General features: G+C 46.0%; 1 protein-coding gene and 1 non-coding gene across 2 annotated transcripts in view; one reads left to right on the top strand and one right to left on the bottom strand.

The window, feature by feature from the left end:
* Bcr (BCR activator of RhoGEF and GTPase) overlaps positions 1-27,154 on the top strand; it is a 142,192-nt gene that overhangs the window by 16,814 nt on the left and 98,224 nt on the right. The window lies entirely within an intron of this gene.
* LOC111754012 (small nucleolar RNA SNORA2/SNORA34 family) lies at positions 3,210-3,346 on the bottom strand. Its single transcript, XR_002788749.1, has one exon. It is a non-coding gene; the product is annotated as a small nucleolar RNA SNORA2/SNORA34 family (small nucleolar RNA).

Genomic DNA, 27,154 nt, shown 5'->3' with positions numbered 1-27,154 from the left:
TTGGAAATGCAGTGGATAGAAGGTGGCCATCAGAATTGTGCCCTGCCCAGTTTTCCCCATGAATGTAGGGATAAACCTGAGGGGGAAATGGAGAATGCATGCTTTTTTCTTTCGCACCGCTCCCCAAACCCTGAATTACCTCACATATGTGATTCACTGGATTCATTCCTAAGGAATTGCTTGGTGTTTATTGAATTTTAAGACCAGGCATGGCAGGCATAATGGTAAACATAGTCTTGGAGATCAAAGGCTGAAGCTGGGGTTCCCCCTGGGGAACTTCCTCGGAGCTACAGGCATCACAGTGGCTGCTTGGACACCCACACTGGCCCCATGCTGGGGCTTGGGGTACAGAGACTGGAGCAAGTGACTTAGAACTGGCATTCTGTCTTTAGCCCTTCTATTTCTAGGGTTTTATTTTATTTTAACGTATGTATTTATATAGAGACAGAATCTCACCTTGTAGCTTGGGCTGGCCTGGAACTCATGGTGATCCTCAGCCTCCCACGTGGTGGGATTAAAGGTGTGTACCACCATGTTTGGAAGTTACAAGGGGACTTTTCTTTGGTACTGGGGATCAAACTCATGACCTTGCACTTGCCAGGCAGGCGCTTATGCCACTGAGCTAAATCCTCCGCCCACAAGGGACTTTTTAGAGGGTGGGCTGGACTGTGGTTGATTTGAAAGTTTGGTTTTTTTCTTTTTGTTGCTTTTGTGTGTTTTGTTTTGTTTTGTTTTGTTTTGTTTTGTTTTGTTGGATTGAGACCTGCGGTCAGCAGGATAACATAGGTATTTAGGAGTCCACACTTACTTGGCGCTCAGGGAAGTGTCTTAAACCATAGGAGGCTGTAGTCTCCCAATGCTTGATGCTGCTAGGCCCAGGGAGTAGAGTGGTTATGGGAGATGTAGGTATATGGCGTGGCAGAGATGAAGGGCAGTAGATCTACAGGTCAGCTGCTCACGTAGTAAAAAAGCCCCTCACGTACAGACACATACACCATCTGTGGTCACCCCTGGAGAGTCTGATTCATGAGGGTTTTGTTTTGTTTTTAAATGTCACAGTTTCTCTCTTCACCACAGCTGGGTTCTCTGCTCATGGTCTCCCAAGGCTATAGTCACAGTAGCCTGCATTCCCATCAGGGCTTCTGCATACTCTTCTGAGCTCACTCAAGGTGTCTCAGAATTCAGTTCCTGGTATTTATAAGAGTGGGATTTAATTTCTTGTTAGTCTGGTAACCTGCCCTCTTCAAGGGTGGCACACATAGGGCTACCTGTGAGTGAGTTTTTGTTTTTGTTTGAGACAGAATTTTGCAAAGTTGTCCAGGCTGACCTCAAACTGTAGTCCTCCTGCCTCAGGCTCCCAAGTAGCTGGGATTACAGGTGTGTGCCACCATGCCTGACTGAGTTTTTTGCAAAGCTCTTTGGATGATTTTATTCTGTAGCCACAGTTTAACTGCTGGCTTTAACTGCTGGTTTAAACGTTAGTATGCGTCTTGAAAGGCTGCCATGGAGAATAGATATAGATTTCTTTGGTGTCATAACTAGAAGGCGGGATTGCCATTGATAATTAGAAACTTTTAGGAGATAGCGTTTCTGTTTATGTTAAGATCACAGTTTTTTGCAAGGTATGGTGGTTCATGCCTACAATCACAGCACTTGGGAGGCTGAGGCAGGAGGACTGCTCTGAGTTCAAGGCCAGGCTGGGCTCTGAAGTGGGTTCAAGGACAACCTGAATTGCATAAGGAGACTTTATCTCAAAAAGTTCTTTTTCCAAATTTTTTTTCCTCCCCAACTTTGTAATCAGAACCAAAATTACTTTTTGGAACTGAGGACTTGCTTTATAGTTGAGTGTTCATCCTTTGTCAATTAATATGATCATTTTCTTGTATTAAGCATTTTTAAGAGATACACTATTGCTTTGCAATAGAGTTATAGTTTAATTTATCTAATTTTAATGAATTTTGTTGATTATTTAGGTTCTTGTGTCCAGCTGATTATAATAATGTTTCAGCAAACATCTGTTTTTAGATTTTGAGACAGGGTCTTGCTGAGTTGCTAAATTGCCCAGGGTGGGCTTGAACTTGCAATTCTCCTGCCTGAGACTCCCAGAGAGCTGAGATTACAGCCATGTGCTGCCATGCCTGGTAAATCCGTCTTAGATAAACAATTCATTGAGATATAGTTCATGTACTTTATAACTCACTCGAAGTGTGTAATTCAGCCACAGTAGCATGTAGCTGTAGTGCCAGCCTCTCTGGAGACTGAACCGTGAGGATCAGTTGAGTCTAGAAGTTGAGGACCAGCCTGGGCAATACAGTGAGACCATGTCTCCAGAACAAAACAGGAAAATAAACCTGGATTTCTTTTCTCTCTTGTTTTTGTTTTTGAGGCAGCCCAAGCTAGACTTGAACTTGTCATCCTCTTGACTTATATCTAGGATTACAAGTGTATGCTACTATGCCTAGTACTCTGTTCAGATCTTTGAATTTGTCCTTGAAGGGATAGGGACCAGTCATTTATTCAGTACTGGGGGTCAGGATCAAACTCAAAACCTTGCACTTGCCAGGCAGACGCTTATGGTACTGAGCTAAATCCCTAGCCTGGACCTGTCATTTAATGAGTCAGAAGTGTGAATGGTTTTAAGGCTCTTGATGTCTGCCGCCAGATTACCTCCTGTAAAGGTTCAACTGCCCTTGGCTTTAATTTAATTAATTAATTAATTATTTTAAAGGGGGTAAAATTAAACAGAACAAAATAGGACATAAGAAAGCAATGAAAGAGTTATAAATTTCAAAGCTAGATGACCTGAGATCCTCACTGTCTATTTATATTGTCTCTTGTTTTCTTCCAAATAGTTGTCCATGTCTTCACATACAGAGAATTCATACAAAACAACATAGTATAAAACTGATCCGAACAGAATGAGGAGAGCATTTTAGGTCTTCAAAACCAGACAATAGAAAAGTCACTAATGGCTGTCGTAGAGTCTCTTATTCCCTTCAAAATAGCTGTTCACACTTTCATGTTTATTGAAGTTCAACAAAACAAAACAGGCAGGGCCGGAAGGGGTTGCTTGGTTTCCCATTGCTCCAGGTTCCAGCATGGCGTGGGTCCCAGTAAACACCTGTGGCTCCTGTCCTGGGCTGCTTGGACTGCCGAATCCTGCCACGCTCACAGCTGCTCATGGTGGGTGGGTGGGGGGTTGCTTTAAGCTGTTTTTTTTTCTAATGAATTGACCATTTCACTGTCCAAGTTCTGAAATGGCCAACAGACTATAGAAATACATCTCTTTAGGCTCCTGCTTGAAACCAACAGCATCAGGAAGCTGCCGGCCTTGATTCAGGGCCAGTGGTTTTAATTTTAATCTTCTGCTTACCATTGAATTCTTTTCTGCCCCATTTTTGCATAGGATCTTATTAAAGCAGTTCCACCAGGTAAGGAGACCTGTGTCTCCCAAAAACCCATGTGGAGTTTTCATTCAAAGAGTCAAATAGCAGGATCTGAGGTTAAGATGGGTGAGAGTAGGGATGCTGTAGTTAGGGTCCCCCTGTACTTCCTTATTTCCATGGTGACTCTTGGAAATATCCAGGCCCAGCTCAGAAGATGCTCTCAACTGGGTCCACATTGGTCCAGTCTCTGCTTTGGGATGCTTTTTGGGACCACTAACAACATGACAGTTCTTTGTCAACTCAGTGGTCCTTGCTAAAAAAGGAACTCACTGTCCCCTTATGAAACTTGCTAGTGAATTGTGCTCTGGACTGTCTGTAACTGAATTGGAAAAGCATTTTGACTTCTTTTGGTCTCAAGTAGTATCCATTTACCTATAGGTCTCCAGTCTATCCTTTATGGTTGAGTAGTACTCCACTGTATAAAAATACCATATCTTTTTTATCCATTCCTCAGTCAGTGGGCATTTAGGTTGTTTCTAAGATCTAGCTATTACATATTATTCTGCTATAAACATGGATGCACATATGTTATGTCATATCTTTTGGGAAGATACCTAGAAGGGGAATAGCTGGGTCAAATGGACCTCTAATCCCAGTTTTTTAAAGAAACTCCACACTGATTTCCACAGTGGTTGCACCAGTCTATACTGCCACCAACAGTGGAGAGGGTTTCTTTATTCCCGCAGTCTCTCCAGCATTCATTATTGTTTGATTTCCTGATAATAGCCATTCTTTCCAAGTTGAGGTGGAATCTCAGTGTTGTTTTAATTTGTATTTCTTGAATGACCAGTGATGTTGAACATTTTTTCATGTATTTATTTGCTGTTTGTATTTCATCATCTGAGAAATATGTATTTATCTCAGAAGCCCATTTTTGGGTTGGATCTTTAAATCTGGGAAAACTGATTTTTTTTTTTAAGTTCTTTGTATCTTCTCAATGGTAATCCTTTGTTAGAGGTACAGCTAGCAAACGTCTTCTCCCACGTTGTGGGTTGTCTCTTGACTCTTTTGCTGGTTTCTCTTGCTGTACAAAAGCTTTTCAATAGTATGAAAACCCAGTTGTTGATTCTTTGTAATAGTTCCTGTGCAGTCAGATTTTTATTCATAAAGCCTTTGCCTATACCAGTGTCTTCAATAGTTTTACCCACTCTGTCTTCCAGCAGATTTAATATTAAGATCTTTGATCCATTCAAATTTTAGCTTAGTACATGGTGAAAGTACGGATCCAGTTTTAATCTTTGACATATGTAGAGCCAGTTTTCCCACCATCATTTATTAAAGAGGCTATTTTTCTTCCAGGGAATGTGTTTGGCACCCTTGTCAAAGATAAGATGGCTTACTGTGTCTGGTGTTGTTTCTACATTTTCTAATCTGTTCCACTGATCGTTGGGTCCTTTTTCGTGAGTGTGCCAGTACCACCGTCATGGTAGCTTTATAGTATAATTTCAAGTCAGGGATTTCCCCATCTTGTCTTTGTTGCCCAGAGTTGCCTTTGCTATCCTACATCTCTTCTGCTTCCAAATAAATTTTAGGAATGTTCTAATTCTGTGAGATATGCTATTGGAATTTTTTTTGTAACAGGGATCAAACTCAGGTCTTCGTGCTTGCTAGACCAGTGCTGTGCCAGGGAGCTATATCCCTGGCTGTACTGGAGTTTTGATTGGGATTGCACTGAATCTGTATAACAGTTTTGAAAGTGTGGTCATTTTCACTATATTGGGTCTTCCTAATGAAAAGCACAGGATAGTTCTCCATTTTCAAATATCTTCCTCAATCTCCTTCTTCAGAGTACTGTAGTTTTCAATATAGATGTCTTTTGCATCCTTTGTTAGATTGATTCCTAGGTATTTCTTTTTTTCTTTTTTTTTTTTTTTTGAATGCTGTTGTGAAAGGTTTTGTTTCTCTGATTTCTCTCTCAGGGAGTTTGTTATTTGCATACAGGCATTTTGGCTTCTTTTCTGTGCATCTGGCAGTGGATTCTGCGAGGTAGCACTGTCTAGTTAATTCTGGCTCTTGGATTTCTTATTTGACACTCCAAAAGAACAGGGTGCTTTGGTAGGAAAGGGATTTTGCAAAGGAAAAGCAACTTGTATGGTGGTATATGGTTGCAGTCAGCTGGCAGAAGCTAGATCAAGCAGCAGGGTACTGTTGGGTTGGTCAAGACAAATACTTATCCCTTGTGTGAAGACTAGGAGCTGATAGGAACTGTCCTATGTTGATCTTGGCCTGACTGGGGTAGATAGGGCATGGTCATATTTGGAGGGAGGACAGACTTGTGCAGTGGGCTTGAGGGAGGAAGGGAGAGGAATGGACACATTTTTGACACATACTAGTTACCCTGCACTGTGATAGGAATTCCATCCTATTGTTGTTGTCCTCATTGTAAGTGAGAACCAGCAGTTCTGCCTATTTCTCTGGGTTCATAGATTACAGGGCTGGGTCTCACACTTGCTCCTTTTTTTGCACTGTTGTCCTTCTTAGCTGTGCCATTAGCTACTGTTAATGACTCTGGGTCAGTCACTTACATTATAATCTCAGGCCTCTAAATTCCCATGATAAATGCAAAGGCCAAATAGCATCTTAAGATCTGGTTAGTTTTGTGATTCCAGATAAAATTAAGACATTGTTCTGAGTTCCGTCAAATTACCTGGAAACCTTAATTGGCAGTTGTCCTTTCTTTTTTTAAAAAAAGGATGCCAAAAAGTTCATTTGAAAAATGCAGTATAAGCAGGATGGGAGAAACCAGCTCTGCAGAGGGAGCTTTTGCTGAACAAAGAGAAAAAGAGGGTAAAAGCAAAAGTGGAAGTACACACCGTGTCTGAGAAATGCAGTGCAGGCTGCCATGCAAGCTCATCCACCCCAGCCCTGACCCAGTCTTTCTACAAGACCCTAGTGGTATCTGGCATTCTTCAGTGACTTGGACCTGGAGAGCCTTCGGTGAGCTGAGGAGTGGATTGGGCTTTGCTTGCAAATTTAAAGGCAATCAAACCTTTCTTTGCTGGTGGATTTGTTGTCTTCTGTCACTGCCCACTGGCCATCTGAAAGCAGGAACAGATGTCACCTGAGGCAGCATGCCTAAGTGTAGAATCTGGGACAGCAGGAAGCCCAGCCATCAATGTGTGTGTTGAGGGATGTTTTCCAAGGTGGAGGTGATGGTGTTCAGGCAGGTGGTTGGCAGCAGTAGGCCTGGTAGTGCCAGCTGGTGTCCTGCCAGCCACAGCACAGCCCTGCATGGTCAAGAATTCTTGTGCCGAGGCCAGTGCTGAGATGAGCAGGGCTTATGCACCTGGCTGCACCATCTCTACATACATTTGGTACTTTGAGGTCATTGTTTGCCTTTGTCACAGATGACCTGTCCCCCAGAAGGCTGCTGGCCTTAAGTAAGCCCCACCTGGGATTGGAATCCAGCCTTACTTTCTGTAGAGAAGGCTTTCTGTCTGATCCTTGTTACACTTTCCTGAGTTCTCAGTGCAAGTTGGAGGCTAATGTCTCGAACCTAAGCTGACTAGGCTTTGGGATGGGCTGGTTGGTTTGGAAGGCACGTGGACAGGAAGGAGACAGAGTTAATGTCTGTACTTCTCTGGGTGGGGATGCCTCTGTGGAAATCTGCATTTTCCTTTAGAATGTTCCACTTGACGAACTTGGCTTATTGTGCATTTTGACTGCCAGGGACACACACACACACACACACACACACAGAGCTTCCCTCTCTGGCAGTCTTTTAGGCTCCTGTACTGGAATTTTGCTTTTGATTTTAACTATGTGCTTTGTAACAGAACTCTGTGCACCACCTGGGACCTCTACCCTGCTCCTGCAGGGAGCTAGTGGTCATGGACCATGACTCTGAATCTCAGACAGCCAGAGCTTAGCAAGGGTGAGAAGCAGAACCTGAATTTGAACCAGGAGTGGTTGTTTGAGTCTTTATCTGCTGTATTGACATTGGCCCACCTTTTCTTAAAGTAAAGTAACTAAACTAGTTCTTGTGACTATGAAACAAAAATTGAGACTGCTGTGTAGGTATATATATAACATTTAAAGTACAGTCCTTTCAAACTATAAAAACCATTCTGAGATGCTAGGTGGCACAAAAACAGATGGCAGCAGGCTAGATGTGGCATGTGGATTGGAGTTTTGTGGGCCCTATTTTACGGCGAGCTGCTTTCTAATTCCTGATGATTATGAAGCAGACTGTGAAGCCATGTGTGGGTGTCTCCCATAGGTGTTCAGGAGCTTCTCTCTTGGAACCTGTGAGGCAGGTAGGTTTAGGTTCCTATCCTCACAAGGAATCTTCCTTCAAGGAAGTAGCCGGAGGTTAAAGTTGGAGTGGGAGCTGGTTGCCTGGTTTCTGGCTCCCTATTCTTTTTCATTTCCTGCTGCTTCCTATTGCCAAATATCCGGCTCCTGAAACAAGGCTGGGCATGAGTTAGTAATGTTTGAGGCTGAATGACGAGGCACAGGGGTGGGGTGTTCATCATCTGTGATTTGTACTCTCTTACTGCCAGAGTAAAAAGCTAAGAAAATAGTTATTTATCTGTCAGTTATGAAAACCTCCAGAAAACAGGATATTAGAATCCTGACTCTTTCAGAAGTTCCAAAATGGATGAACTCTGGCTTTCATTTAGCAACAGGTCCTCCCAAGAAAGCACCTGAGCCATTTTATCTATTATCCACCTGTCCAGCCATCCTTTCTTCCCTTTATCCATCTGTCATCCACCCATCATTTTTTCAACCATCCATCCAGTCATCCCCTATCACCATCCAACCATCCATCCAGTCATTATCCATCACCATCCAATCATACTCATTTTTTTATCCATTATCCATCTAATCATCCAGCCAGCTATCTATTCATTACCCTACAGTCATCTGTTTATCTCGCCAATCATTTATCTGTCCATCATCCATCCATCCTTTCATCCATTTCACCCATCATATGCCCATCTGTCCATCTGGCTAATAACCATCCATTTGCGGTTCAATATGAACAGAAGTCTAAGTACAGTGCTTAGGCTTTGGCCCGCATCCTAGATCCCAAGGAAAACATGTAGACAACAGCTGATAAACAAATGCTGTGATAGAGGTCAGTAACAGGCAGAGAAGGGGACTAACTCTTCTGGGTTAACTGAACCTTGGCTTCAGGAAGGAGGTAGACCATGAATTGGGTCTTCAATGGACCCAAATAACGAGGAGTATGTTAGGCCATTGTTGGGGAGGGGAGGGTAGAGATCTTCCAAGCAGAGGCAGGGACAGAAATGTAGGATAAAACAGCATGACCTGCAGCAGGGCTTTGAGGCTTGGCGTGGCTGGAACATGGTGTTGGGGCAAGAGGCTAGATGCTAGTGAGTTGACGTAGTTTGGTGTGTCCTCTATGAGCCAGAGAAGGCTCCTGCATGACCATGGGGTGAATGCAGTTATGCAAGCGTGTCCTGTATGTCACAGGCCCTGCTTATGTGCCTTCATTTGGCATGTGACAACTCATGGCTCAGGGGTGCCTTCTGGCCTGAGATCCTTGCCTGTGTTCTCTGGCTAAGACAGTTATGCCCACCCATAATCACTTTTGCTTTCTTTTTTCTTTTTTTTTTTCCTTGTGATACTGGGGATTGAACTCAGGGCTTCCTACGCGATAGGCACACGCTGCACCACTAAGCCACATCCCCAGGCCTCACCTTCACTTTGACTCTTGGCTCCCCATCTCTTTTTGGTGAGGACTGTCCAAACAGCATGGTGTTTTATATCTGAGTGCAGAGTGCACCTGCCAGGCCTTCCGTGTGTGTAGAACTCCATGCTTACATTGGTACCTTGCTGGGCCCTTGGGGGCAGCTGTGTTTCTTTCAGTGTTTGTAAAAATCTTGGGCTGGAACCTATTGGCCAGAAATGCAGGGAGAAGCATCTGTTGCTCCTTGAGTGCCTTGCCTTCCTGCAGCTGTGCTGTGTCTGTGGGACACTAAAACTCTGTCTGAAGCTGGTTGAAAGCTGTAGCCAGGGCTGTGCCTTGCCAGGTCTAGAGTATACAAGGTGGACTGTGGGTAAGAGTCATTGGGGTTTTGTTTGTTTTATTGTTTTTATTTTGTTATTAGTATATATTTGCAGTGTATAACGATCACATTCATTTTGGGTGATCAGAACACATTGATTATTTTTATTACTCTTCCTTCCTCTTTCCCACTTCCTCTTCTCCATAGTCTGCCTCCCTGATCCCTACTTTTTTTTTTTAATTGCGGTAAAACGAGTAACATAAGATTTTTGATCTTCACCTTTTTATTGGAGGGAGGATCAGTTGTGGGACTTGAACCTCAGGCCTCATGTGTGCTAAGCACATTCTCCACCACAAAGTCGTACCCCCCCTCCCCCCGGGCACATCTTGATCATTTTTAAGTACAGGTGTTCCTTGTTGTATGATAGGGTTATATCCTGATAAACTAGGGTGATCTGAAAATATCATTGGGTTGAAAATCCCATTTAATACACCTGATGTACCAACCATCATAGCTTAATATAGCCTACTTTAAATATGCTCAGAAAACACAAAGCCTATTTCATGATAACATGTTAAATATCTCATGATGTTTAATACTGTACTGAAGTGAAAACCATGATTGTATGGGTGCATTTTCATACTCCTGTAAGGCAAAAAAAAAATCGCAAGTCAAAGCATTATACTGTGTGCCTTATCTCTGTATGCATCTCCTAGCATTTAAGCACATACCTGTCATGAAAATACCACCACTATCCATCTCCGGAACCTTCTTTTTTGTACCGGGGACCGAACTCAAGACTTTGCATTTGCCAAGCAGGCACTTACACCGCTGAGCTAAACACCTGACCCTTCTAGAACCTTTTTTAAAACACTGATTCCCTACATTGCCTACCCTCAGCCCCATTGTTCTTTTTGTCTTTCTAAATTTGATGACACTAGATACCTCATAACCTCATATAATTGGAATCCTATAGTTTGTATTTTTGCAACTGACTTTCTTTTATATAGTGTAAATATCCTCAAAGTTCATCCATGTGGCAGCATGTTTCATAATTTCCTTCCTTTTAAAAGCTGAAAATATTCCATTGTATATTTTGTATAAATATACATAACCATATTTTGTTTATTCATCTGCCACCGGATACTTGCGTTAACTCTGCCTTTGAGAATAATATTGTTAGGATCATGGATCTACAAATTCAATGATTTGTTTTTCATATTCGGTCCCAGGGACTGAATCCAGGGTCTTCTGCTTACTGAACATGTGCTCTACTTCTGAGCTATACCCCTAGCACCTCAGTGATGATTAATCTGAGATTTTTTTTTTTTTTTTTTGCATGTATTTGCCCTTCACTTAGCTTCAACTATTTCTTTTCCAATCAACCTCCTTTCTTCTTTTAGGAAATTTCAATGTAGGAATTCGTTGTCTTTGAATTCCAGGGTAAAAGCATGCATATTGAATAAGTTATCCATTCTTCTTTTGTTTTTGCGGCATAAGTGCCTGCCTTGTAAGCAGGCAGTCCTGAGTTCGATCCCTGTGTTTTTATTTTTGGGGTTTTTTTTGTCTTTTAGAAACAGGGTCTCACTATGCAGTTCAGGCTGGCCTTGAGCTCACTCTGTAGCCCAGGCCGGCGAACTCAGAACGATCCCCCTGCCTCAGACTCCCCAGTGCTGGGATTACAGGCGTGAGCCACCACGTCCAGCTATCCATTCTTTTTTAAAGATATTAAAGAACTAAAAGATGTTGCGGTGTAATTTGAGGTGTGTATGTGTACATTGAGGTATAATTTATAGGCAAGTAGAAGTCAGTTCCCTTTTTGGTGTACTGTTCTGTGAAGTATGACAGACTTTTGTAAGCATCATCATAATCACAATACACAACTGATCCTTTAAGAAATTGCTATCCAGGGGCTGGGGATTTAGCTCAGCGGCATAAGCGCCTGCTTTGCAAGCGGGCAGTCGTGAGTTTGATCCCTGGTACCGATAAAAAGGAAAAAGACAAAAAAAAAAGAAATTGCTATCCCTCAAGAAACTTCCATTACCGGTATTCCTCATAGGCATCTCTCCCACTTACAGCCCATGGCAGCCACGGATGTGCTTTCTCTCCTTATACTTTTTTTTGCATCATATAAATGGAGTCCTGCAGCCTTTTGATCTGACTTCTTTCACTTAGCTAATGCACTTGATATTCACCCAAGTTTTTATGGGAATTGACAGCTCATTCCTTTTTATTATATGAAGCATTCTGTTCCATGGATGGGTCAATACTGTCTTTTATGTCTTAATGGATTTCTGAGATAAACTTACATAATATGTAGTAAAATCTACTAATCCAGTGGTTTTTAGTATATTCACAGACTTATGCAACTGTACCATTTTTTTGACTCCAGAACTTTTGTATCACCCCCCAAAGAGAACACCTTTACCCATTAGCAGTCTGTTGCCAATCCTTTCTCTTCCTAATCCTGGAAACCACTAATCTGCTTTCTGACTATAGATTTGCCTTTTCTGGACGTGTCATACAAATGGCATGCTATGGTGTTTGGCTTTTGGTAGACACTGTTCTTTTCATAGCATTTCTTTAACCATCTTTTTTTTTTTTTTTTTTTTTTTTTTTTACCCCCTTTTGGTACCAGGGATCAAACTCACAACCTTGCATTTGCCAGGCAGGTGCTTATGCTGCTGAGCTATATCCCTGCCTAGGGCTTTAGCTCAGCAGTATAAGTGCCTGCCTGGCAAGTGTGAGGTCCTGAGTTTAATCCCCCATACCAACACACACATGCACACACACACACACATACACACACACACGGGAAAAGATAATTCATGGCATTTCTTTCAGAAGTCATTATCTTCTAGGCCAGGTCGTATCCTTGGGGTTGGAGATGGAGGGGCTAGTCTTACTTAACTTTCTCCTGGATCATCCTTGAGCCTTGGTCCTTTTTTGAGTTTGAGGCTGCTCCTTTCAGGGTACCAGGGAACAAAACCTTTCTCTCTTTGACTCTTCCCTGTCAGCAAGAATCCCTTGTCCCATGGCAAAGGTCTTGCCTTGCACAAGGATTTGAATTTCACAGATGAAACAGGGATGGGATGTCACCTGACAAGGACCTGTAACTTGCCCAGATGCTTCTGTTCTTCTGGTTAGTGAATTCCTTTTTGTTTTTTGTGCTGCTTAAGAGATGTGGCCTTAGAATAGTGCTGGAGGGAGGAAAGGAACTATCATGGCACTGTCATAATCATCTACTGTTTGTGAGCTGTGTATAATAGGATTGGCTGTGATAGGGATTGAAAGATGCCTGGGCTCTATAGGAGAGGAGGATCCTGAAGGGTGAGCTGTGGCTGAAGGTAGGCCCTTTCATTGTCCGTGGTCCTTGGGCAATGAAAGTCCAAAGCAGTTCTTTGGGAACTGCTACTATATTTGGAGTCTGTGTGATACCCATTGCTAATGACCCCAGGGCTATAGAAAAATACACTCATTAGGTTCTGGAAGTTTGGCCAAGTTGTTGCCGTGTAGGTGCAGAAAAGCTTGAGGTCTGCCAAGACCTGGAATAAAAATAAACCCCCCTGGGCTCTGGAGGGGTTGATCTGGTCTCCTGTTACAGAGCTACTAGCCTCTCGCAGAAGCGGCTCAGGGGTTGTCCTGGGAATACAGGGCTTCTAGAACAGGCCCATGTTGTAGACTTGCTACTGTGTATTGTGTCTACCTGCTCTCTCCGAATATGGGTAATCTCCACAGGCTGTCCTTTCTGATCCTGATGGGAAGGGTGTTTATGACCCTGCTTTGGCTTGTTTCTTCACTAAAGAGGAAAATGGATGCACCTGCTCTCTGGCCAAGAGATGTGACAGCTGCAAGCTGCACACCCTCCTCTGAGCGTTACTCAGGCCAAAACATGCATTATGTGGTCATAAATCAGTATCTTTGTCTATAGAGGAGGTGTGAGGGATAGCAAACTTTTTATCAAGTGCTGAGAGGACACGGTCCTCTAAAGGTGTGGGGGATGAGGTGTCACTTTGTAGGCCCAACCCCCTCTAACCTGCAATTTACAATAGCCGCCCTGGTATGCGAGAAGGAGGTAGAACGGGAATGCCTGTTCTCAGTGAGCCCTCACCCTCTGGAATCCATACTGTGAGCTGGCTTTGTTTTGCAGAAGTCTTGAGGAAGTGGCTGGCCACCCTTTGTGACACTAACAGCAGACAAATTAACAACATTCTTGAGCTAATGAATTTCTTCCTGGGCTAGAGAAGTTGTGAGAACTGGTTGTGATTATTTACTTCACTTAGATAGTTTTAGAATAAACATTGTAGTCTGTCACGTTGTAGCTTGCCACAAAGAATGCCTTTTCACTACTTAATTATCTGGGCTCTGTGAATTGATCGGGTTTACTATATATGAATCCTAAAATAAAGATTGTGCGTACAGTGCAGTGCAGTGCAGTGTAACGCGGTGCAGACAGCAAAGGTGTCTCTCCTGTCTTTCTTTTCCAAGCGCTGTACCCCCCGTGTCCCGACAAGGCGTTCGTGTTTACCTTGCCCGGAGTTCAGAGTGCTCTAGACACTCACGACATAAAGGGACACAGACTGGCAGTCCTACAAGCATTGGCTTACCTTTTAGGCTTCCCTGTGCAATGCTAGTCTTGGGGGAAGACCACAAGAACCTCCTTTGCATGGTTTAATTTGACCCGTAGACTCATCTACCTGGCTGTCTCTTTGCTCATCTGAGCCTTGAGGCACCCACCCTGGAGAGGATGCCGCTGACTCCTGAGGCCTGCTGAGCAGCCTGCAGCATTCTGGGCTTGGCCTGTTTGCGCACTGTGTCCTCTGAGATCCCCTCAAGGTCCACCATTAGCAGATGTGCACTTCCAATTGTATCATTATAAGAAGCACGTAAGATTTCACTTTAAATTCTGTGGAGATTTGCAGAAAATGTGTGTCTGAGAATGAATGAGATAAATAAGTTTCTTCATCTGTAAAATAGAAATCTGAGGAGTCATCTACTCAGGGACATGCCATGAAGATTAAATGAGATGATGCATGCAGAAAAAGCACTCAGCCAGGCTGCTGGCACGCTTCAAGCACTTAATAACACTTGTTATTCTCATTCTATTGTTGTTATCATAGCTGCTGTTATGACAGATAGTGGGAGAGGATGTTGGCCACTTCAGAAAGCCCATTGCCAAGAAATGAATTTTTTTCCAGGCAGTTTTGTTTTAGAGACAGAGTCCTTCTTAAATGACATTTTAGATGACCTGTTATAATATGAAACAGATGAAAGAGAAGATACAGCCCACCTTATCCTCCCCACCCAAGTCGGCATTAAAGCTGCCACTGTTCCTAGTGCTTGTGGCATAGGATTTTCCGTCAGCCTCTGTGGCTGCAATGACTGACATTTCCTTTTAGCTGTCTCTGTTTGGTCAGGCCAATTCTCTCATTTTCTGTGTGGTCTCTTGGGGGGTCGTAACTTGGGGTACTATGTGGATGCTCTTTTTGGGGATTGGTACTGTGTGTTTCCATGTGTCTTCTTTTACGTGGAGCAGGCAAGACAGGGAAAACCTGATGTGATGTCCTTCTCGAAGCAGAGAATTGGAGTCAGCCCTAGAAACAGTGAGCTATATTTGGCAGAGGTGTGAGGAGGGAAGGAGACTCCGTGGCTTTGGGCCCGTGTTCATGACTGTGTATCCAAGTCTGCTTTGGGAAATAGAATGAGGCAAGGCTTTAAATTGTGGGGAAAAAAATATATGTAATATTCACAGTCCCTTTCTCTTTATTTTTGTGGTGTGTGTGCGTGTGTGTGTTAATCTTAAAAAGAGGTGCCTAGATTAGCGGACACACTTCTGGCTATGTTTGGGACCTGACCTTGGGGACTATACCTGGTCCTTCGGCTCTTCCCTGCTGTCAGCATCCTGGATGCTGTCATGAGTCTAGTAGCTTCCCTCCCATCAAGCCTTTCCTCCTGGTGTGCCTTAGAGCCAGGTCACTATGGACTAAAATCTCCAAAATTATGAGTCAAAATAAATCCTTCTTCCTTAAGTTGTTTGTGTCAGGCATTTTGTCTCAGGGAAAGATGACTAATGTATAAAGTTTGCCACTGGAACCACTTTTAAGTGTCCATTTCAGTGGCGTGAAGTACACTGACAGTGCTGTGTATTCACCATCATCTATCTACAGCAGTTTTCCATCGTTCTGTACTTAAACTGCAGGCTCATTTATCCCTAGTAGACAGCTCCTCATTTCTTCCTTTGCTAGCCCCCATCAACCATCAGTCTGCTTTCCCAGTTCTGTGCATTTGACTATTCTAAGTACCTTCTGTAAGTGAAATACAGTATTTGTCTTTTTGTTTCTGGGTTATTTCACTTGATGTAATGTCCTCAAGGTTTATATTGTGATATGTGTCAGAATTTCCTTTTTAAGGCTGAATAAAACTCCATTGTGTATATACATCATGTTTTATTTATCTGTTCATTAGTCAACAGACATTTGTGTTGCCTCTGCTTTTTTTGGCTATCCTGAAGAATGCTGCTGTGAACGTGAGGAGGCATACTTTTACTCCTGGCCCCTTGCAAAAAGATCTCTCATATGTGAGTGCCCCAGGCATCACTTAGCCTGCTTGCCATTCTCTCTTGCATTAATTGTGGTGAGCACAGCTTTGTGGAATGTAGCAAGTCACTGATAATAAGGGCGGAAGTTCTTGGAAAGGAGAATTTCTGGCTTGCAAGCACCATCCCTGGTTTTTTTTTTACCACTTTCTCTGCCAGGTAAACTTGAGTCAGCTGTTCCTGGCAAGTGTAACCTCAGGTGAGGTTAGGGGAGATTGGGGAGGTAGTTCTGTATGGTCCCATCTGCTACTGGGGGCAGTTACAAGCTAGGAGACTGGCTGTCTGTGGGCAAGTCAGCAGTGACACCAGAGTAGAAATAGGAGAGGGCCCAGCTTGGCTATGACCCTTTGCCTCTGATGGAGTCCCATGCAGTGTTAGACCCCAGCCCTGGAGGACTGTGGTTCTCCTACAGTTCTGTTGACTGTGGCACCCCACTCAACAGAATCAGTAAGAGGGTTTAGAACTTCCTTTAAGGGAGTGGACATGTGGGGACATATGTAGGAGGAATATAGAACCAGTTAAGGAGTTACCTGGTGACCAAGACTAGGAATTTCACTGTCCCTATACACCTCGGTCATTTTCTAGAATTACCACATTTTCTTTTTAATTTTGCCACATTGAAGAAATCTGGCTGATCTTCCATTAGAAAATCTAACTGAGAAACGTGTTAGACGTAAACTTTCTGTGTCCCTTGAATGCTTAGGAGGAAGCTGTGGGTATGTGGGATGGATAGGTATACCAAGTTCTTTCCCTTTTGGCTGGCCCCAAGTGGCCTTGAAAGTCATCAGCAACACAAGTATGGGTTTATGTGTGGCCTGGCTTCGGAACATCATCCCTGCAATTCTGCCAAACTCGGCTTAGTAACAACAAATACCTCTTCCTCCTTCTCTCTCACTCCCTTTCTCCTTTTCATACTACAAAGGTGTCTTTTTCTGTGAATTCCATATCTGCATTGTTCAAGAGTCATTACCACATTTATAACTGTAGATCCAATCTTCCCACCCCAGTATATTTTCCTAAGGAAATCTGTCTTCTCCCCTTTTGGAACTATTATATAACACTACTCAGTGTATTCACAACAGTGGAAAACTGGAATTAAAACTAAATGTCCTTCAGTAGAAAAAGGGTTACATGAGCTTGCACATCACTAATGGTAATGAAGAAAATTACATAGCAACATGGAGCATGTTTCTAAGTGATAAAAAAAAAAGATACAGAGTTGCATTATGATTTACATTAGCTGTTTCTTGCTGCATAAAAAACATTCCCCACATTTGGTAGCTTAAAACAACTGAGTTTAATCTCTTCCTCGGTGGTTGCATCTGGGCCTACTCCTGTGGCTACATTTAGCTTGGGAGATGTGCCGAGGGTGGGGCATAGGGTGGCCTAACCCAGGTGGCTGTGGTCTTGATAGAGATGCTAGACATCTCTTGTGACTGATCAGCATTCTTCAGTCTAGCCTGAGCTGTTGCCTATGGAACCTGTGTTCTAAGAGTGGATATATGAGTTGCAAGGCTGGTTAATGACAGTGGCTTCCAGGGCCAGCCTAGATCCAAGGGTATAGAGAGCAAGACTCTGCTTCTGGGTGGGAGGAGCAGCAGCGTTCCATGGCATGGGGTATGAACCTAAGCAGGTATGATTCCTGGGGGCCTGGTTATGCCCCTATAGGAGGAGTTTTGTTACAAAGTCAGGAAACAAGGACAGAAAGGACTTACAAGAAGATGAATGTAGTCAAGGAGGTGGCGTGATAGATTGATTTCGTCGGGTTTTTGCTATTGACATGTTCAAGTAGTAGATTTAAAAATAAGAACTGTCACCATGCTTTCCATTTGGCTCCTTCTTGAAAATGATTGTGTATGCATGTGTGTGAGTGAGGGGGTGCCTGCTAAGTCCCAGATTTTCAGACTTTGCTGGTACAGAACCTCTGCAGCAGGAACTTCATGGAAATGTTCAGCTGTAATCGCCAGCATTGTGGGGTACCTTCGGGTTCTGTTGCTCTTCCATCTTACTGCCCTTGGTGGAGGTAGGTGGGCCCTGGATACCACAAGAATGGACTTAGGGGCATTGGGGCATTGGTTAGCCACCTCTGTAAGCCAGGCAGCAAGCCAGGTCAGTGCAAGCTGACTGACTTCATGTAGGATAAAGGGACAGCTCGAGAAACCTGGTATTCAAGGAAAGTGTTGCCTCACTGGTTTGTGTTTGAGAGCCGTGTGGGGGGACGAAGGACAAAGTGTATTTGCCTGTTCCCTAGGATCCTTTCTAGGTCATTGCCATTCTTAACAAGTGGTTCTTTGTATCCTTGAAAGTTTTTTCTAAATTTGAAAGTGTTTCAACCTAAAAAGTTTAATAAATAGATATGTGGGAAATGGCAGCCTGCCTCTGTTGAATGTTGGCTGCTGGAAAAAAGGGTGTCCCGTGCAGGCTGGGATTCCTGCACAGTGTGCTGGGTATTGGGTTTAAGTGACAGCTGCCTACTGATACAGAAGAGGCCTTGATACCTTGATGCTGGAGGGACACAGCACGACCTTAAAGGCTTTCCTTCTTCACTTTCTCCCCTCCCTGTGGCTTATTTTTAAAAGATTAGGCCTGTGCCTTTCTCTTGTAAAGAAGAATCAGGTCTTGGCAGGGAAGTAGTAGGAACTGAACACAGGGATCTTGCTCCAGGGGAAACCTCATTGTTCATCCTGCTGATGGGAGCAGTACCTCCCCTGTCATGTGGGGACTTCCCTCTTCTCCTCATTCCTGGCCCTCATCCTCCTTTTCATCCTAGACTCTCAGGCATTCAGGACCACAGTGGTCCGACCAGTGTCCTACCTTCCTTGGCAGGTGGAGTCTTCAAAGTTGGGTCCCAGTCTGGATGCAGCTGCTTTTTGGCCTGTCTGATCCTCAACCCCTGGGGACATAGGAGGATTCCACTAAGTGACCTGGGGCAGTGCCAGGTGCCCAGAACTCAGTAACTAAGTTCCCTTCTCTGATTTTGTCTGAGGACTGGCCTCAGCTTGGCAGTTGTGCCAGGAATGAACCAGAGTCTGCTGATCTTTGATCACCACTCATACCACCAGTGACTGAACAGGCATAATAGATCATGGTGCTTGTAGTGAAGACCTTTCCTTCCCAGCCTAGGGCAACCTGACCTACTTACACCTCACTACCAGGGGAGGGAGGGAGGGAGAGGGAGCCCCCATAAAGGACTGTTCTTTTTCTCTGCTCAGGAATGAGCCAGTTTGGAGGGTGAGAGGCTGTCAGCAGCTAGAATGAATTGCCTGTTTACTTGTTTCATTAAGAGGCCTGTGGCCCATGGGAGAGGTCACAGCCCAGCCCTGTCAGAGAGGAAGTGGTGTTAACAGAGTAGCCAGCTGGTGCCGGGTGAGGAGGTGGCTGATCCCTCATTATGGAGCAGGGAGGACCTGCAGCGTGCCAGCCTGCTCCTGCCATGCCGCTGCCCTAATGGCCGTGATGACGGATGGATGGACACAGGGTTGGGCTGGCTGGGCAGTGAAAACAGGAAACCTAATCTTTTAAAAATAATCCATGGGGAGGGAGAAAGTGAAGAAGCAAAGCTCTTAAGCCAACAGATGGCTTTCGTGGGGGCGTGTCTTCCAGCATGGCTGATGCTTCTCAAAGCTGAAAATTTCAATGAGTCAGTGAAAAACCAAGGATCCAGGCAAAGATGCTGGTGTGGGCAGTGGACATTTTCAAAGTGTGTCCGTAATGTTAGATGATCTTTCTTTCTTTTTTTTGCATGCAGCCTCCCCTAATCTGTCCTCTTCCTGCTTCCAAAACTCTCCCTCTATTGATTCTGGCTAGTTGGTCTGAGCTCCTCACCTTGACCATGACCTGTTCTGTCAAAGTCAGCCATGCACCAGATTCATTTATGCAGACCTGGTCATTACTCCCTTCCCAGAAACCCCTGTTCTGACCTTAGAGTGGGGTTCAAGGTTACACATCTCAGGCAGGCAGATAGTATACAAGGCTTTGCAGTCCAGATTTGCTTTCATGCCTTTCTGTGTGGCAGAACAGCTCCCTCCTCCCTCTAGTGTTGAGTGGAGATTCTTCCCATCCTGTATTTCCTGTGCCCCATCTCTTTACCTAGAATTTTACCCCTGTGGTTTCACCTCAGATGCTCAGTTCCACCTAAGCTCTTGTAGTACCCAGTTCTGTGCTACTTTCTTTGTGTTCTTCATGTACTTCTGTTGTTCTGCCTGGTGACATTCTATCTCCCTGACCTGTGTGCAACTTGTTTCTCTGCTCCCATCTTTCTCACCCCTCTGTCTGGCTCTTTGTTGCCTACGGTGCACTGCCTTCTCTCTTCTAAGCCTGTAGTTCCTGGAGCACAGAGCTGACCTGTTATCTCTCCCTCTTGCTTGGGTGACACACATCTGGCTGTGTCCACACAGAGGGGAGTGACTCTTCTGCCAGTGCTCTTTGAGACTGTCTGGCACACCACAGACACCCCCAGTACCTCTTCATTGTCCTAAGTGCATGAAATACTTTACCCCTTGCGTAGAGGCCAGGGAGATCTGCTTCTCTGTCAAATATGCTCCTGAAAGGAGGAGGCTCATGTTGGAGTTTCACGTGCAGTTCACAGGATCATATCTCTGCTATAACAATATGCGCCGCGCGGCCTCTGAACCCCCGACCGGCAGGGGAACTGACTCACACGACACACCAGAATGCAGAGACAGAGGTCGCGTTTATTGACTCTCCACACAGGTCGTCCCCGGAACGTTCCTCCCTGATCGGACTCTCCAGTGGGGCTCTCTCTGTTGAGTAACCCCGCGTAGTCCTCCACTCTCTATGGTCTGCGTGTCTTCTCTTCTTCTCTACCTCCTGCTCTGTCCTTATATCTATAGTCCTGTCCTATAGGGTAACAAGGCGTGGCAAAGTCTGATTGGGGGACATCAGCTGTAGCTAGGCAGAAGCTGAGGGTAAGAATACGGAAGTAGGAAACGGGCGCCATCTTGGCATCATTCGATGGGAGGGGTAATCTACTGAAGGCTTCGCTCTTTCCTACAGGCCTCATCTGCTTAGGCAGGTCCTCTGGCTCGGCTCCCGACATCTCCCCCTTTTTTCTTTATTAAAGGCGGTGGATCTAAGGGTCCCTCCAAGGTATGATGTTGTTAGATACCTGGGAGTGGGCCTACTTTGTAGGCCACGGCATGAGAGAATGTAGAGGTCTATACCCCGCTGTGCATCACCTCATTTCGATGCATATCCTCGCGCTAGGACCATGCTTGAGGTGAGTGGTTCATTTTTTCGCAGGGCCAGGCTTTTGTGAACCGAACCTGGATGCATATAGACATTCATTCCTGCCTTCCCCCCAGCTTTGGGGCGGGTGGCACTGCAGTACCCTTGGTCTCGCATCTCAATGCCAACAACTTAGCTCCATGAGAGGACCCTAATAGAGTGGGGTCTGTCTTAGGTTGGTCGGGAGAGCCCCTCCCGCCTTACCCGTCATTGACTCCATCACTCATCTCCTCGGGGAAGAAGGATGCCATCCAGAGGCACCTGTCTTTCTCGGTCCCCAACTGATGCTTTCCTCAGTAAACATGATCCAGTTGGGCAGCGAGGAAGCATTTGGGGGCTTAAAGGTGGAGAAAACCACCATATCATTAGAGAGGGGCACAGTGATATTGAACTCATGGGAAGTAATCGGGGCATCAGGAAGGCATGGCAATCTAGCTGTACAGTTGTGGGCATAGGTTCGCGGGAGGGTTGGAGATGTAACTGAAACAATGGACAGGGCTGGGGGATGTAGCCCCCCATACTATTTCAGCATAAGCACCGTTAATCAGCAGTAGTACCGCCAGGCATATTTTATGCCAGTTGACAGGGCGCGGTGCATGAGCAAACAAGAAGGCGCTCCGTCCCAGGCAGACCCCAAAGAGGAATACCAGAGTATACATTACCACACCCAGCAGTAGGTGGTTCGGTGCCTTGGCTAGGGTGTCATTGTTCTCCTTCTGCGTTGTCAAGTTGGTCCTTAGCATTATGGTCCCCTTCTCCTTTTTCTTCCTTTGTGGGGCTTGGAGTCTTTCTTATCAATCGCTCCGGTACCCACAGTGGTTCCTTTTCCTGTGGGGACACACAAACCGCGCCTCGGTTCCAGCTGACCACTGGATCCGGGCCCATCCACTGTCCCGTTAGGACATCCTTCCACTTTACCCATCCTTTGTTGGCGGGAGAAGGGCTACAATGCTCCATCGCCGGGGAGCGATCATTGCAGTTTTGATTCAAAAAATTATATGTAAACAGTGCCATGGATAGTCTTGCTTTTGGGGTCAGGCTGTGGCCTATTCCCCCTTTTTGTTTTGTTAAGATGTTTTTGAGGGTTTTATGGGCTCTCTCAATGATGCCCTGTCCTTGTGGGTTATAGGGGATTCCATGTTTTAACTGGACTTGCATGGTTTCACAAAATTTTGCAAAAGATTTCCCAGTGTATGCTGGGCCATTGTCTGTTTTGAGATGTCTGGGTTTTCCCCAGGCTGCCCATGCTGCCAGGCAGTGGTTAATCACATTAGACACCTTTTCCCCTGTTTCCGCTGACGCAAAGATTATATGAGAGCAGGTGTCTATGGAGACATGAACATACTTTAGAGAACCAAACTCTGCCACATGAGTGACATCCATCTGCCAAATGTCGCCGGGGGTCAACCCCCTAGGGTTAACTCCGACTGACACTACAGGCGAATGGGTGTCACATGAGCCACAGAGTCGCACAATGTCGCGTGCATCTGCTCTGGGGATATGGAATGTATTGGCAAGAGTCCTGGCATTAACATGAAATTTGTCATGAAATTGACGGGCTTGTTCCAGTGGGGACAGTATATTGAGAATCCATAGCGGGCGAGTAGCCGCATCCGCGGCTGCATTGCTCTGCACCATGGGCCCCGGTAGGTGCGTATGTGCTCTTATATGAGTGATAAACACTTTATGGTGTCTACTCGTGAGCAATGCCTGGATAGATAAGAACAAGTTTGTTACTTTAGAGGTTGGCTTGATTGGGCCCGCAGTTTCCAGGACCTGTAGGGCATTAACAACGTATTTCGAATCAGAAACAATATTGAGGGCCTCTGAAAATTTTTGGAGAACTGTTTGTACAATCAACAACTCTACCACCTGTGGTTGATCTGGTTCAAACTGTATGGTAACCGGAGACTTACCTGAGACTACATAGGCCCCTATCCCGGTTTTCGACCCATCAGTATAGATAGTTGTTGCATGAGCAAGAGGTGCGGAGGCGGTGATCTTTGGGAATATCACCGGATGTTGAGTAACAAACTGTAGTATGGGGTCCTTAGGAAATTGATTATCTATATCCCCGGGGAACACGCATCTCAAGATGGTCCAAGTATCCAGGCAGGCAGTCAGGGTCTTTATCTGAGAAGCAGTATAGGGCACCCGAATGGCATAAGGCGGGGAACCAAGATGTTGGATCGCTCTACTGTGCGCCTCCAATGCCAGAGAAGCAACTGATTCCGGGTAGTGTTCAATGACCTTGGCAGGTGAGACCTTAGGGTGCACCCACAGGAGTGGTCCCTTTTGCCAAATCACCGCCGTGGGCTGACATCTGGTCTGCAGCAAGCAGATTTCGAAAGGCTGTCCTGGGTCAATCCTCTGTAAAGTAGCTCTACTTATGGCCTTTTCAACCCTCTCTAAGGCAACCCTGGCCTCTGGGGTGAACTCTCTGGGGGAGGCAATGTCCGGGTCCCCCTTCAAGAGATCAAACAGAGGCTTTAAGTCAGAATTGGAGACATGTAAGTAAGGTCTGACCCAGTTTATATCTCCTAATAACTTCTGCATGTCATTTAAAGTGGTGAGATTATCCGTTCTGATGGTTACCTTCTGCGGAGAAACCAGAGTAGAGGAGAGTTTGGCACCCAAGTAGGTCACCACTTCTCCCCCTTGAATCTTGTCAGGGGCAATGTTCAAGTTAGCCTTTCTCAGGGCCTTGACCAGTTGGCCTAACATATCTTCTAACATTTTTGTTTCCTTTGCACTGATAAGCAGGTCATCCATATAATGAACGCATCTAATCTTGGGGAAGGCTTTTCGTATAGGGGTCAGCAAGGAATCCAAATAGATTTGACACATAGAGGGACTGTTGGCCATACCCTGAGGTAGGACCACCCATTCGTATCTGAGATCAGGGCTCTCCTGGTTAACCGTGGGCAGGGTGAAGGCAAATCGATGGGTGTCTTCCGGATGCAGGGGAATAGAGAAAAAACAATCCTTAAGGTCTATGACATAGACTGGCCAATGTCTTGGGATCGCTGAGAGTGCCGGAAGCCCCCTTTGAACTGCCCCTAAGGGTTGCATCTGCGCATTGATCGCTCTCAAATCATGGAGCAGCCTCCATCTGCCTGATTTCTTCCTGATGACAAAAATGGGGGTATTCCATGGGGAAGTCGACGGCTTTAAGTGTCCAGCTTGAAGCTGGGTTTTTATTATTTCCGTTAGTGCTGAGAGCTTCTCCTTGGGCAGGGGCCACTGAGGTACCCAAACTGGACTTCGGGACTTCCAAGTGATTTTAATCGGGGTGGGTAGGAGAACTTCTTCAGTGGCCCCTAGAAAAAACCCAGGCCATGTCTGCCTTCCTTCTTCTCCATAGGTACAGGGGAAGTCTGGCCCTGTAGGGCAGAGCCCAAGCCCTTGCCGGGGATATACCCTTGATTCTTAAGCATGCCCTTGGCCTGAGGAGAACAATTGGATGTAAGGGTGACGTCCATCTGGGTAAGGATGTCTCTCCCCCACAGAGACACTGGCAGTTGTAGGACAAAAGGCTGGAAATGACCCTGGTGGCCTTCCTCATCACACCAAGGCAGGGTTATGGCGCTAACCTGAGGAGCTGTCACCATCCCTAACCCTTGAAGTGTGTTGTCTGCTGTATTTGTGGGCCAACTAGAGGGCCAGTCCTTCTTAGAGATGATAGACCGATCGGCCCCAGTGTCCAAAAGCCCTGTAATTTTTCTCCCATTTATTCTCAATGATAACATGGGTCTTTTGTCAAGTGTCAAATGCAGCCCTTCGAAAATCCCCGACCCCGCGCCTGGTCCCCTACCGCCCCTGATCCTCTGCTGAGAGGGGAATTTTCCGTGAAGGCTGGGGAGCAACAAAAGCTGCGCTATCTTATCTCCCTCGTTAATGACCAGAGTTCCGTTAGGGGATCGGACCAGAATTTTTATGCGGCCTGTGTAGTCAGAATCAATGACTCCGGGGACAACAATGAGACCTTGCAGGGCAGCTGAAGCTCTACCCAACACCAGTCCAACTGTCCCCTCAGGCAGCGGTCCACAACATGGGGTTTCTACGATTTGGGTACCCAATTCAGGCGTTAGTATGAGTCTGGTGGTGGCACAGAGGTCCAGTCCTCCCGAGCCGAGCGTGGCTCTTGTGAGGTTTGGCTGTCTCGAGGGGACATTCTCAGGGTCCGGGGGCCCACTCCTTGGAGGGGCCCCCTCTGGCCGTTTTTTGTCTCTGATAGCTGTCTGCCACTCAAGCGGTTTCCGTCACTATCAAAGATGGAATGACAGTCCTCAGCACGGTGAGCTCCTTTCCGGCAGCGCCTGCAAATCTCCCCTCCCCCTTGGACGGATCCGCCGGAGCGATTCCTTTGGGGGCACTCACGCTTCAGATGCCCTAGCTTTCCGCAAGTGAAGCAGGCGCCTCCTTGGGGCCTCTCTCTGGCCTTTATTTTGTTATTGGTAGCCGCTGCGAGCAGGGCGGCCACACCTGCGTTGGAAAGGGGGCCCCCTATCTCCCTGCAAATTCTTATCCAGGTGTTTAAGTCCTTGTTCTTATGTGGTGCGATTGCTGCCCTGCATTCTTTAGTACATTGTTCGAAAATCAGTTGCTTGACCAGTGGTAGAGCTGTCTCCTTACTAGGGAAAATCTTTTCTGCTGCATCTTGCATTCTAGCCACAAAATCTACAAATGGTTCTGCGGTGCCTTGAACTACCTTAGAGAGGCATGCGGATGCGGTCCCAGAGCCGCTTACCTGTTTCCAGGCTCGCATTCCAATAGTATTGATCTGCTCGTAGACTGCACTGGGGTACTGCGTTTGATCTTCAGCATATTGCCCCTCCCCCGTTAACATGTCTCTGCTCCATCCCCTATGACCCCCGGCAGCATTCCTCTCTGCCTGTTCTGCTGCGTACTCAGCATACCAAGCCCTCCAATCCAGATAGCTGCCAGCTGGAAGGCAGGCCTTAGCCAATTGGGCCCAATCCCCAGGCGTAAGGGGAATAGAGCAGAGATTTTCTAGTATTGCCACCGTGTATGGAGCTTCGGGGCCAAAAGTCGTGACCGCGCTTTTCAACTCTTTTATCTGCTTAAGGTCAAAAGGCTCCCATACATTCCTACCCTGGCCTGGGGCAACTTGTATGGGGTACACTCCATAGGGGCCCACGTCTATCCCTGGTTCCGGCATCCTTGGTCCCGCCCACCATTTAGAACGCCAGAGCGAGCCATGGAAGTATCTTGAACCCCGAGGCGGCTCAGCATAGGACGGTGGCGATGGGCGGGGACCGATAGTAGCCGCCAGTCTCCTAACCTCACTCTGCGCCCCCTGGTGGCACAGTTCCTCACGGCGCACCGCCTCCGGAAATAGGTCCCAAGGTGGGGCCGAAGGTAATTTCTCCTGTCGCCAGCAGGGGTCAGCAGAGGGTTTCTCTTTTTCTCCCTCCACGTCCCCCATTGAGATGGCGCGGAGCTCGCGTCGGAGACCCCCGTAGATGCTTTTCCTGGACTGTGCTTCTTCATAATAGGAATCAGACGAGTCCGATTCCTCCCCCCTGGGGTCTTCCTCCCGAAGGGAACCTTCCCTAGAGTTTTCAGCTTTCGCCCGTTCGAAGGCTTCTCTCACCTCTTCGATACCTGCACCATGGACAGCGGGCGGGAAACCCTCGTTTTCCTTCTCTAAGCAGGTATGTATCATCTCCCACAAGGGGCGAACGGAAGGGGATAAGTCCCCGCCGAGCTCGGCAGAGGCCAGATCCCCCCCCAACCTCTCCCATGAAGGCAAAGTCAAACGTCCCGTGGGTAGGAACCACGGGGCTATCCGGTCAATCTCGGCAATAAACAGCTCGAGAGTGGCACGACTTACCCCAAGATCTTTTGTTTTTAACAGTCTCTTAAGG

Source organism: Cavia porcellus, unplaced genomic scaffold (assembly GCF_034190915.1).
Source record: "Cavia porcellus strain 051 isolate PalLab524CR breed Dunkin Hartley unplaced genomic scaffold, mCavPor4.1 scaffold_16, whole genome shotgun sequence".
Taxonomy (NCBI): Eukaryota; Metazoa; Chordata; class Mammalia; order Rodentia; family Caviidae; genus Cavia; species Cavia porcellus.
Note: the sequence above shows the minus strand (reverse complement) of the source record. Positions and strands in the feature narration are given on the sequence as shown.